Below are 11653 nucleotides of genomic sequence, written 5' to 3'. Positions count from 1 at the left end.
TTTAATACATATAGCAAAGATAATTCTCCTTAATTATTACCCTGAGCACATGGCTGCAAATGCTGTTCACTTTTTTTTTTTCAGTAGGAAATCTGCATTAGTCCTAAATATTGAATAATTTTTCATTACTGAGGGTGCTAATAAGTTATTCAGCCTACAGCTTTCATGTGTCAGGAGATCAGGGCTATATGGACTTCATGGTTGCAAAGCCTTCTTTAAATTTAATATAGGGAAAAAACAGGCCTCAACCCTGAAATTAATTAATCTGAGTTGTTCCAGACACCTGCAACTGCCACGTGTAAGCATCAGTCTGGTGTCTGATATTTATGGTGGAGAAACAGGTTTCTGTTTGGAATGGCATTAACCAGCTACTGGGAACCTCTGGAGCCTGGGCACAGCATCATGGGCTGCTGCTGCTGCTGGGGCATCTCCAGCAAGGACTTGTGACTGCAGAAGGTCCTCCCTGGGCAGGAGGTTCTCAAGGCTGGAAGGAGCGTGGAGAAAAAGAGCCTCACTGGCAGGATGAGTTTGTTACACAGAGATTCAGGCTGGAAGAGGTTGCTCTAAAACATGGGGAAATAGTGGCTTTCAGCCTTGCTCAATCACAGAAGCTTTTCCAGCAGAAGTGCAGTAGCTCAGATCAGAAATTGGTGCTGCTTGCCTTGGTCACCCCTTACAGGCACCTGAGATTGCATCCATGACCTGCAGGGACTCTGTGGTGATGGGCTGAAAACCACAGCTAAAAACAGGGAAAAGGAGGTCTTCCCATCATTCCCTAATGGGATATTCCTCTGTAGCTTGCTTTTTTCTGCTGTAGTATCCCTTTATGGGAGCCAGGACTTGCAGCACACACCTTGCACCCAGAGAACCCCAAACCATGCAGGGAGAGCATCTTCATGGGCAAGAACTGCAGGACTGAGTATCCCTGTAGAAAAGGGACCAGAAGGAGTCAAAACAGGGGCTAAACCAAATAAACCCAGTAAATTGTTCTGCAAATAGTAGGAAAATAAATTCTGGTTTCCAAACATCCTCTGTAGCTACAGAGTCCCTTGCATTAAGCTCATCCTTGGACTTGTCTCTGTGTCCCTCATCCATGGGCAAGGCACAGCCTCCTGTGGATAATTTGGAGCTGTGCCTGGGCTCTACCTGCTGTCCTTACACTGCTGTTCATTAGGGGAGGCATTGATTACACACTCTCCTTTTCCTCTACCCAACAAAACATTTTCACAAAACATGCAGCTGTTTGATGTATTTGATTTTTTTGTCAAAATTGATAGAAATGGGCCACTTGTGGCCCTTGAGGTTAAAATGTGGGGTGTGTTTTGCATCTCAACATCTGGACACACCTTTCTCCCATCCCTGTCTCCCACTGGAGTTGCATCCATCATTCTGCCCCCAGTCCTGTGTGCACAGAGCTGGTGCTCAGCCCATAATATTTCACAGCATTTTCCATGAGCCTCCAACAGGTTGTTAAATAGGATAATTCTGGCTGCATGCTTCCTACAAATGCTTCCATTCATAGATCCAGCACTTGCTTCTCCTAATTAAAGGCAATTCTCCCAGTTTGGATAATTTTGCCATCAATAAAGTGAAAGACATCTTTAAGTAAGAAACCCAAAATACTATTAAGAGCCAAGGAGATAATATCATACCTGCTATCTTCAGAATGTTTGGTTTCCACACTAATTAAAGTACAATTTATGACATTTAGGTCCTAGCCTATACTTCTTTCTTCCTATTTGATAATTTTTCTTATATTAGAATTCAGTTGTATTTTTTTTTTTTGTACTATAAGACCATCTTTTGGGAAATATAAATATAATGAATTTGGAGAAAAGTAGGACAATTATTTAGTACTTCAGTAACTACAGGATGAATCTTGTCAAATGTCACATTTCGGTAAATTCCTGCAGTTTGATATTCAGATGATGTTTATTAGGTTTAAGAGGGATTGTGGAGGAGAAATAAAAATAAAGGACAGAGAGTTACTAGAATGGAATATAAGGGTAAAAATGAAGAGTGCAACTAGAGAGATATTAACTCAATCCAAGCAATGTTTTTGTGTAGTTTAACCTGCTGAGGATTTTTAATGAACTGGGTCCTGTCATAGACAATGACACCATGCATTTTGCAGTGATGAATTTCTAATTGCTGAGCTGAGCTTTTCCAACAGTGACACTTCTTGCAAGTTGGATATAAACCTAATTATTCCAGGTTCGGTACTGTGACATCAAAAATTTAAAAAGCAGGCATAAAATATGCATTATTGCCTATATTCTCACAGTTATGTACCTCTAGGGTAGTGTGAGGTGGCTCTTTGTTCCAGCTTGTGTGTTTTAGCTGTGCCTGGGGTGTGTGGGAGGAGGTGGTTTATGAATGTGTGCATGGCTTTGTGCACAGTTATGCAAGAGCTTGTTTCTTAAATAGAGGAATCCCGGGAAACACAGAGGGAACACAGCCCACCCACCGCAGAGAACCAAAACCCCCTGCAGAAACCTCACACCTTCTCCAAGATGCATTCCCAAGGGGGAATGAGGAGAAGGGAGCAGATTTACACGGTACCGTGCTACGTGATGTAAATGAATGCTGCAATAATCCAATTTATTTCCACAGCTGGAGGTGCTGTCCACAAGATATCATCATCCAGTCCAAAGACTCTGGGAACTGACCTGTCCTTGAGGTTGAGGGTGAGCATGCTACAGAGGTGATTCCTGGTGCAGTGGTATGTATGGAAAAAAAAAAAAAAAAAAAAAAAGCAAGAAGGCAAAGCATATTTTCAGTTTAAAGTGATTGATTTGGTCCTCTGTTCTTGATCAGGCAAATTAGGTGTGTGTGGAGCCAACTTCTGCTCTGGAGAGGGATTAGAGAGGAAACAAAATGAGCAAGAAATCCCCATTCCCAGAAATCCCCATGCCCAGAAATCCCCATGCCCAGGTTACAGTAATGAAGGCCAGCTAAGCAATGGCTGTATCCCAGAGGTTGGTTGGAAGAAGCTGCCAAAGCAAATTTGCTGAGGGAATGTGTTCTGGACCTCTTCTTGCAGCCCTCAATAGTGGTGTGAGAGCTTCTGGCTTAGACTGGCCAGGGGCTGGCCAAAGGTATGGGGTTTTGGGAGCACATCAGTGGCTGGGTCTGAGCTTGCTCCATACTGTGATGCTTGCCCCAGCACCTTGGACATCTCACAGAGGTTTGGCACTGCCACAGAGTCAGGTGTGGGCTGAGCGCCTCAGTTTGGGGTGTTGCAGTTTGGGGTGTTGCTCACCTCAGAGCAAGGCCAGCCCCACCATTCTGGAGTAAAGCCTCACCCTTGGCACTACTGTTTGCAAAGGTCTCAGGTGTGTCAGAGCAGCTTTCCACCTCCACCATTCCTGTCACAGCTCCTGGAGCCTGTTTGGGAACCAATGACTTGGCAGTTTAATATTAGCTAATAACCTAACACGTTAGGTTTAGGAACCTAAATTAGCTTTTGGGAATCTAAGTTCCCAAAACTAACTGGGAGAAGCAGATATTCTCTTCTGGCTGTTTCTAAGTCTGAAACCTCTGCAAGTTCTTACAATTTCATCTTTGGCTTTTTCATGCTCTGAGGCCGTGCACCTCTGTGCCTTCTTTCCCTTTTCCCACACTTCCCTCATGGCCTTCCACAGAACCATTTCTGCCCTACCAACTGGGCTTTCCTAAATTGCATTCACAGCTCATTAGGACCTGCCAATTCATCCAAGGGAGCACAAAAGCCAGTATTTCTTGTGAAAAACCATTAAAGCCAGAATGGTGAAGAAGAAGGACCTGCTCACAAGGTTTGTGCTGGGCTGCAGCACAAAACCTGTCTGAATCTAAAAGACTCCTTCATTTAGCAGAGCTCTGCACTAGCAAAGTGTAGGGCTGGATCCTGTAGGGTGGCAGCACCTGGGGAGAAATCTCAGCACAGCTCTCACAGCAGAAAGGCCCCATGAACAGGCTGTGAAAATGGAGATTTCAGGTTTAGTTCACAAACTTGGTCTCAGATTTTAGGGGACTATGAAAAGCTTTCAGATGTTTTTTTTTTTCTGTCTTTCTGACATAAACTAATATAAATAAAATGATGTTGCACCATTGCACCAGCTTTTCTTGTTTCTGATGTTGCTTTTTCTTGCTTTCAGATATTTTTTTTTCTGTCTTTCTGCATAAACTAATATAAATATAATGATGTTGCACCATTGTACTGCTTTTCTTTCTGAAGAAGGACTAAATCATTAAAGCAGCCACAGGTTTTAGATATCCAGAATCCAATGTTTTTTTAATAAATGCTCTTGGTCATGCCATTTCTAATAGAACAGCTATTCTGCATCATTCCCATTGCAGTCTGCATCAGGTACAGCCCTTGAGGTACTAAAGCATCACCATTCCTTAGATATGTTCTAAAACACTGGGAAAAACTGATGGCATCTATAAGGAAATATTGATCCTTGTTGAGCCAAACCCCAGCACAGTTTCCAGAGTTCTGGAATTATATATGGCAGCAGCAGCAGGACTTTTCCTGTAGTGCAAGTTAATGAGTCCATGGGTAACACTTGCAGCTCTGCCTGCCTTGGGGAGCAGATCAGGGGGATGTCATTTAATTATCCCTGCTGTGAGAGCTGGGTACTCAGAATAAAGGCCAAAAAAAAAAAAAAAAATTGCATTTGGACTTCTCAGTCAAGAGTGTAGGAAACAAGTCATTAATTCACATTTTCAGTTGTGCGGAGAAAGAGGAAAAAACCAACATTTAGAAAAAGAAATTATTGCTTTATGCAATAGGAAAGAGCTGCCAACAGGGCTTTAGACTTGTCCCCCAAACAAGAATAGTTGCCTTTCAGATACAAAAGCAGGAACAAATGTGCTTCTTAGCATTTATCTTCTCTCATTCAAAAAACTCCTAAAGAACCACGTTCTCTGCTGATAGAAATCAGCACAGCTCTGAAGTGAAACCCTCTGAGATGCTGACCACAGTCTGACAGACAGAAGTGATTCAAAGAGCAGCACTGTGGCTCTTTTAACACCAGCTGAAGGCCACTGGGGAGCAGGGAAGGTGCAGGAAATGGTTTTGGGAAGCAGCTCATATTTATCTTGGTGCCACCTGGGGCAGCTCTCCATGCAGACCAGGGCGTTTGCATAAAAAAATAAACCTTAGGCCCACATGCTGATCTTCCAAGCACTCAAAGCCAACCCTGTGCTGCACTGAAACAATCTGCTCAGGGTGCATCCTTCCCCAGCCCCATGCCAGAGCTCTGCCCCAAGCTCCTGGCTGGCTCTGGCATCATCCCCTCCAATGCTGGTGCCTGGCTGCTCGTGCTTGGTGCCAGGGCATGGTCAGGGGGATGCTGGGACCACAGCTGCTGGCTCATGCTTTCAATCTACCTCTGCAAAGTTTGAAAAATAAGGAAGAATCCCTTTTTATTTTTTTCTGTACAATGCCAACTGCTGTGTAGAAAAAAAAGCCCTTGGTCACTGACTTTCCTCCTCCTATTATGTGATGATCAAAAAGGTGATGTTTTTACCCCAAGGAGTTTCCATGGGACAAGAGGAGCGTGAAGCCAGTTCATATGAAGCAATCCTGGCTGGAGAGACCTGCTTCATCTCAGCTGCAAAATTAGGATGGTATTTGTTGTAGCTTTTGCAACAAAGGGGGCCTGAAGGCAGAATTTTGAGGAAACTGCTAAATGAGGAATGTTTTTGGGAGCGTCACTCCTGCAGGGAGGACAGGGTGAAGCAAAGCACGCCCTTGATTTCTCAGCTCAGCACAGGGCACATCAAGGCACAAACAGGCTGTGTGAGAGCCTTTTGCTGTGGTTAATATTGGTTTAGCATCAATAAGTAGCAGGGTGGCAGAGCATGCCTAGCAAGGCCATACTGCCAAGCCACTAAGCAGAAAAGATGCTTGGATGTAAATTCACTTTACCAAGGCTGAAAATAGTCCAACTAAAGAAACTCACAATGGTGAATAAGTGCATTGCTAGAAAAGGGGGCAATGAGTAGAAAAGTGTTTATCTTAAAGAATAAGAGCAAGAAACAATCCTTTCTGCCATGCTGAACAACAGGATTGGGAAGGTGTGAAAGCCCTTTGGATACCCACAGGCACACTTCACCAGGACTGAGCAGCCAAAGCAAACTAAAATCTGTCCTAAGAATTGTTTTCTTACTAAATTTTAATTAACTTCCCCAAAATGTCCCTTGTTCCTGTACAGTATTAAAAGGCAGTGCCAATTACGAATAGCTCTATCATTTATCTTTATTTAGGTCCTTACACTTCTACAGTTTCCATCGCACCAAACTGGGAATAGCTGTATTTTGAATTATCCACTGGAATTTCACCATGATCTTGCTGCATTGGCTTCAAACTGACATTGAAGAGGGATTGGTGAAGGTGATGTGCCACCTTCAGGCCTGTTGGTCACTGCTTGGCACTTGGAATGCTGAAGTCAGGAACCATCAGGCACAGCTGGATAAAATCAGGATGTGAAGTTGCCTGGTGTTAAACTGCCTCAGCCACAGTCTCTACCATATATACCATATATACCATATATACCATAAGGAGAAGCAGTCCCAAACTGACACCCACAGGATTTACCCCTGCACCAGCAGCCCATGCACCCACTGCCTACAAACCACAGCCACTCCTTGGGTTTTTTTAATAAAAATTGTTCCCTAACAGGAAAATATTCCCACTGCTCATATCCATGCATGCCCACGTGGCTGTCAGCTTGGTTTTTCCAAATTAATCCAGACTTCTCTTAAGGGAGAAGGCAAGGAGAACTTGTTTTTCTTATGACAGCGTAGAGGCAGATGAGGGAGGAATATTAAGAGGAGTAAGGAAAAGATAGGAAATAAGTAAAACCAGCCCTTTTTTTCCTCACATAGTGTATACTCTGAAGGCAACCATTCTCTGGCAAAAAGGAACCTTTGTTTTTTCTGTCTGGGAGGTGATTTTTAAGGAGAGCAAGGCACTGTGTGTGTTAGTGCAGAGGGTCTTCCTGAAAGAAGTGGCACAGAGCTGGAGGATGGGAAGCAATGGCAGGGCAGATGGGGCTGTTGTGCTGGGAGGTAACAGGAAAAATAAATGAGCCTGTGTTGGTTCAAAAGCATCACAGATGTGGCTATTCCAGGCTTGCTGGTGCAGCAGGTTCCTGGAACTGTTTGTCTGAACATCCACCCTGCGTGCTCAGCCCCTGACAAACACAGAGCCACCCAGGGTACAAGGAGACCCATGTCACAGTGCTATAATAAGACATGTGGCATCATCAGGCTGCATCCCTCTCCAGGAGAATGGCAGGCATTTCTGGAGCAGCCCTTTTCATTTACTAAAGGAGTTCTTGTTAAAAAATAACCCCACCTGCTCTAAACTTAATTTAATTTGGTGCATAAATTAAGAGTCATATAAAGTGGGTCAAACAGACTCTGATAGTCAAGGTGTTTAAGGAAGAGGCAGCAGCAGGTCTAGCTAAGATGCATTTTATTTTTTCAAGGCCTTCATCCACAGCATGATTTCCCACTCTGACAGGGAACAATGGTTTCATCTGCACAGCAGATACACCCAAAACTAAGGCTGAACGTGAACAGTGCATGCACAATCTCCAAGAAATCTGAAATCTGAATCTTTCCAGACAGTCCCTGCAATGCTTGGTGGTGGTTTTTTTCCAAAGTTAGCAGAAAGCTGGAAGCAGGTGTACTAGGGTAGGAAGAGCTCACCCTAATTCCAAGGCTGTCCTCACACTGGTGAAGTCATCTCCCCATAGATCTGTGATTATCTGGTTCAGGTATCTCTGTCAGATACAAACCCTCCTGTCAGCTCCTTGTCATTTGACCTGGCCCAGCATTTTTAGTTAAGGCTGATTGAACTGTGAAATCCAGTTGTATGACATCCCCATGGTGCACACAATCCTGGGTGAAGCAGGATAAGGTTTCCAAGGCTCTGCAGTCTGGGCCATCATTAGCCTTGAAGTGAACAGGCTTTGAGCATGACAGCTGACATGAGAGATCAACTGGCAGGCACTATCAGTTTTCTCTATGATTTTTTTTTAAACATAGAAGTAGCTGACAACTGGATTGTTGACATCCAAAACTCAACCTGCTATTGGCTTCTGAGGATGGAAATGATTCAAATCAAACCATATCTGCAAATGACACCAAAGCTAACGGGCCTCAATACTTTAGGAAGTTGGACAGGTGAGTTTCATGCTTCACTTCTCCTACAGAATGTCCACCAAGGTCCATTTGCTAAGGGAAAATTTTGCTCAGGTGTTTGAAGTCTGACCATGAAGATGGGACCAGGACAGAACTTGCTCTCTAGCAGGCAAGCTCTAAAGTGTGGTTAAACAGGGACAAAACAGAGGGCACATAGGACATAAAGCTTTGGCTAAGAGAATTCAATTTACATGGAAAGGCTCAGTGAGGAAGATGGTGGTGTACAATGTCAAACCTCACACTAGCTGGTGTTCTGCTGCCTGCAGAGCCCAAATTAGATCTTATCTGACTACACGAGCTCTGGAAACACACAAAACACAGCTCAGCCTCACTCAAAATGCAGCCCATGGGAACAATGAGTGGCCAGATACCTGTCTGGTAGGATGGTGACCAGCTGGGAGATGCAGTGTGTGGAGAAAAGACAAAAAGCACGACTCCATTTAGGATCTAGGAGAGGAAGGAAGACAAGGGGAGAGGAAGGTATGAGGATGCAGTCAGATGGTGTCCTCATGAGCGCAGAGAGGTGGTGGGAATAAAGGTTTACATAGAGCACTACTGTTTAATTAATATCAAATAGAGTGAGATGGAAGAACAGCTGGTGAAGAGGTGCAACATTCACTCCAGGCTTTTGGTTTAGTTGAAGACATGGACAAAATTACACAGGAACTGAAGTTCAGGTGTCTATGAAGGGTTGTGTTAAGGCCCATGAGCCTCAGTGAAACTAAACCAGATTAAAACATGCTGGTGACTGGGATGATGAGGCCACCAGCTTCTCTGCACCTCAGTAATGATGATGATGATGATGCTTATCAAAGAGCATGCAGTGAGGATACATCAAGACAAGAGCCTTGATGGCAAATAGGACAGAGACCATCATATTCCAGCAGAAATTACCAAAAAATTGAGGTGAGGAGCCTCTTTGTGACAGCTGCTGGGGTTTGATGTGCCCATAGAGCAGAGTGTTGACACCAGCCACTGCTCATAGCTCCCTGCACGTGTGGGAAATGAAGGGAGGCAGGCAAACAAGAGCCTGTGAAAGCTTTGTTCAGCCCATAGTTGGCTTGAGGGACAGTTAGATAGTTTGATGATGGTTGGGGGGGTATTGCTAAATGAAAGGAGCAAAATCGGATAAAGGATTCTGGCTTTCCTCACTTTTTATGCCCATGCAAATTTAATTAAGGGAGAGTGCCTAAAATATGCCATTCAATTAAATGAGTTTTCAAAGAGCACAAAGTGAATTCCAGTTCCATCAGAGAAAGACACCTGCATTGTGGCACAAGGCTTGGAGACACAGGTTTGATTAAACACCTTGTAACAACCTTCGTGGGGCTGTAGCTTTTACAACAATTAGGTGAAAGCACATTTTTCCAGCTGAATTACAGAGCTCTGAAAAATGAGGTTAACCTTTCTACTTAAAATCTTTTCCTCACCATCAAACTCTGCCTAACTCACCCTCTGGAGATCCTTTCACAGTCTGCTCACATCCCAGCAGGCATGAATTTGCACAGTTGGAAGAATCTCACCAGCTGACACTGGCCATGGTATCCTGAAAGTCAGGAATTCCAGTAAAACTTTCCAAAAATTGTTTGATTTTGCTAAACACAGGCAACTTCTCTTTTCAGATCTGGCAGTGAATGAAGCTTTTGGCTACAATTGCAAAACTGGATCTCTTCTTTGCTTGGCAGCTCATCTGGTAATTATGTTGTGTAAATGGAGTATGGCTTGTAAAAAGTGGAGGGCACAGATTTAGCCCTTGAGCAGCTTCGGCTGAGCTCCATCACTCCTTTGCTGATGGGGTTGTTTGCTCTGTGCAGAGCAAGACAGTGATTAAGCCTGGATCCAAAAGTTCATCCCAGGTTTACAGCTACTCCATGAGTAATGCCTGGTCCTGTGAATTGGATTACCCGCTGTGTTACTTGTCCTCTGTCAATGCAGGTCTCAGCTCAGATATTTATCCTCCATGGGTGAAAAGCTCAGCTCCAGGCACAGCCTGGGGCAGTCTTGATGCCTCTGCTCTGGAGTAAAAAAAGTTCCCATGCTTTTTCTGAAGCACCCCCTGACTTTGGTGTCCATCTGGCAGGGAGCACCATGACATGGCCTAAACCCATTGCAAAATCATGTTTTATGTAAAGAACAGAAATTCAGATTTGAATAAGCTCATGCTTATGTGAAGCTCTGCTTTTCCCTTCCAAGCCAGTGGGTCCCCTTTCTCACGTTGGTCCTCTTTACCCATTGACTTTTTTTTTTTTCCCCTCAACCTCTTCATGAGCTTTTAATTGCTCCCAACCTGGATTTGAGGATCTTCATCTTCCCATGGCCTGCTAAGGTCCATCCAGGCTGAAGAAGACAGGATATATCCAGGAACATTTCTGTCACATTTCCATTGTCGTCCCTGCAACGCAACCCTGTTGTAGCCCTAAATAAGATATTGAGATGGGGAACCTGCCCATTAATAAAAATGAAACAACCTCTTTTGGGCTGATTTGGAGAGCAGGACCCTGTTTTGGCTCTTGTCCCATGTGCCCATCATTGGCTGTTGCACTGTGCTGCTCCTTGCATGTGAGTGTCAGCCTGGACTTAATGTGATGACTAAAGTTAATTAGCAAAGCTCCTTCTCCCGTCGTTATTCAGCAACATTAATGTCTGTGGAAGGAAAGAACAAAATGAGCCAAGTTCATTTCACCCCTGTGAAAACCCCAGAAAAATAGCCATGCTCACCAAATGGGAAAAAGAGAAAATGAGGAGATAAAACAAATTTAATTTCCAGCTTCTAAGAGGACCTTACAAATAACAATATAAAAGATAGCTGAGTGTTCTGCTTAAATGAAAAAAAGTGATTACTTTTCAGGCAAGTGAGTGGTTTTCCATATCTTCTTCCCCTGCCTCTGTCATTCAATTTTTTTTCTTCCACTTTTATTATTTGACTCCATTGGTGTGGTGAGAGGGTGCTGGAAGTTATTGACATTTCTCTTTGGTGCAAGTGGAGGTGATATCCAGAATAAATCACCTCCTTTGGAGGGGATGAGTCTGGCCTGTGACCCCTGGAAGTGAGTTGTGTTGATGCAACCTTCACATGGCTCAGATAAGCACATCAAGCTCAGGAAGATCAGAGCTCATAGTGCATTTTCAGCCTTAACAGTGAAATCACACAAAGCTAAGGGGTTGTGGTGCACCCTTAGGGTGCATGTGGACCCAGTGCAGTCGTGGGACAGGCTGGAGAGGGAAGAGAGGCTCTTCCATAGCTCCAGTCAGCACAGCTGTGACTACTGAGTGCTTCACAGGCAGTAGTATCTGGCCTCTAAGTACTATCTTGAGGTTCACAAGCCGAGTTCCCTGATGGATAATCTACTGGACAGAAAAACAGTGCAGAAGGCAATTAAACCAGCTGAGCCCCACATCCTACCCTCTTAAGTCCTCTTCTATATTTGCAGCCTCTCCAGGCTCCCTGATGTCCAAA

This window comes from Lonchura striata, chromosome 1A (genome assembly GCF_050655825.1).
Source record: "Lonchura striata isolate lonStrDom1 chromosome 1A, ASM5065582v1, whole genome shotgun sequence".
Lineage (NCBI taxonomy): Eukaryota > Metazoa > Chordata > Aves > Passeriformes > Estrildidae > Lonchura > Lonchura striata.
This window is presented reverse-complemented; position numbering follows the sequence as displayed.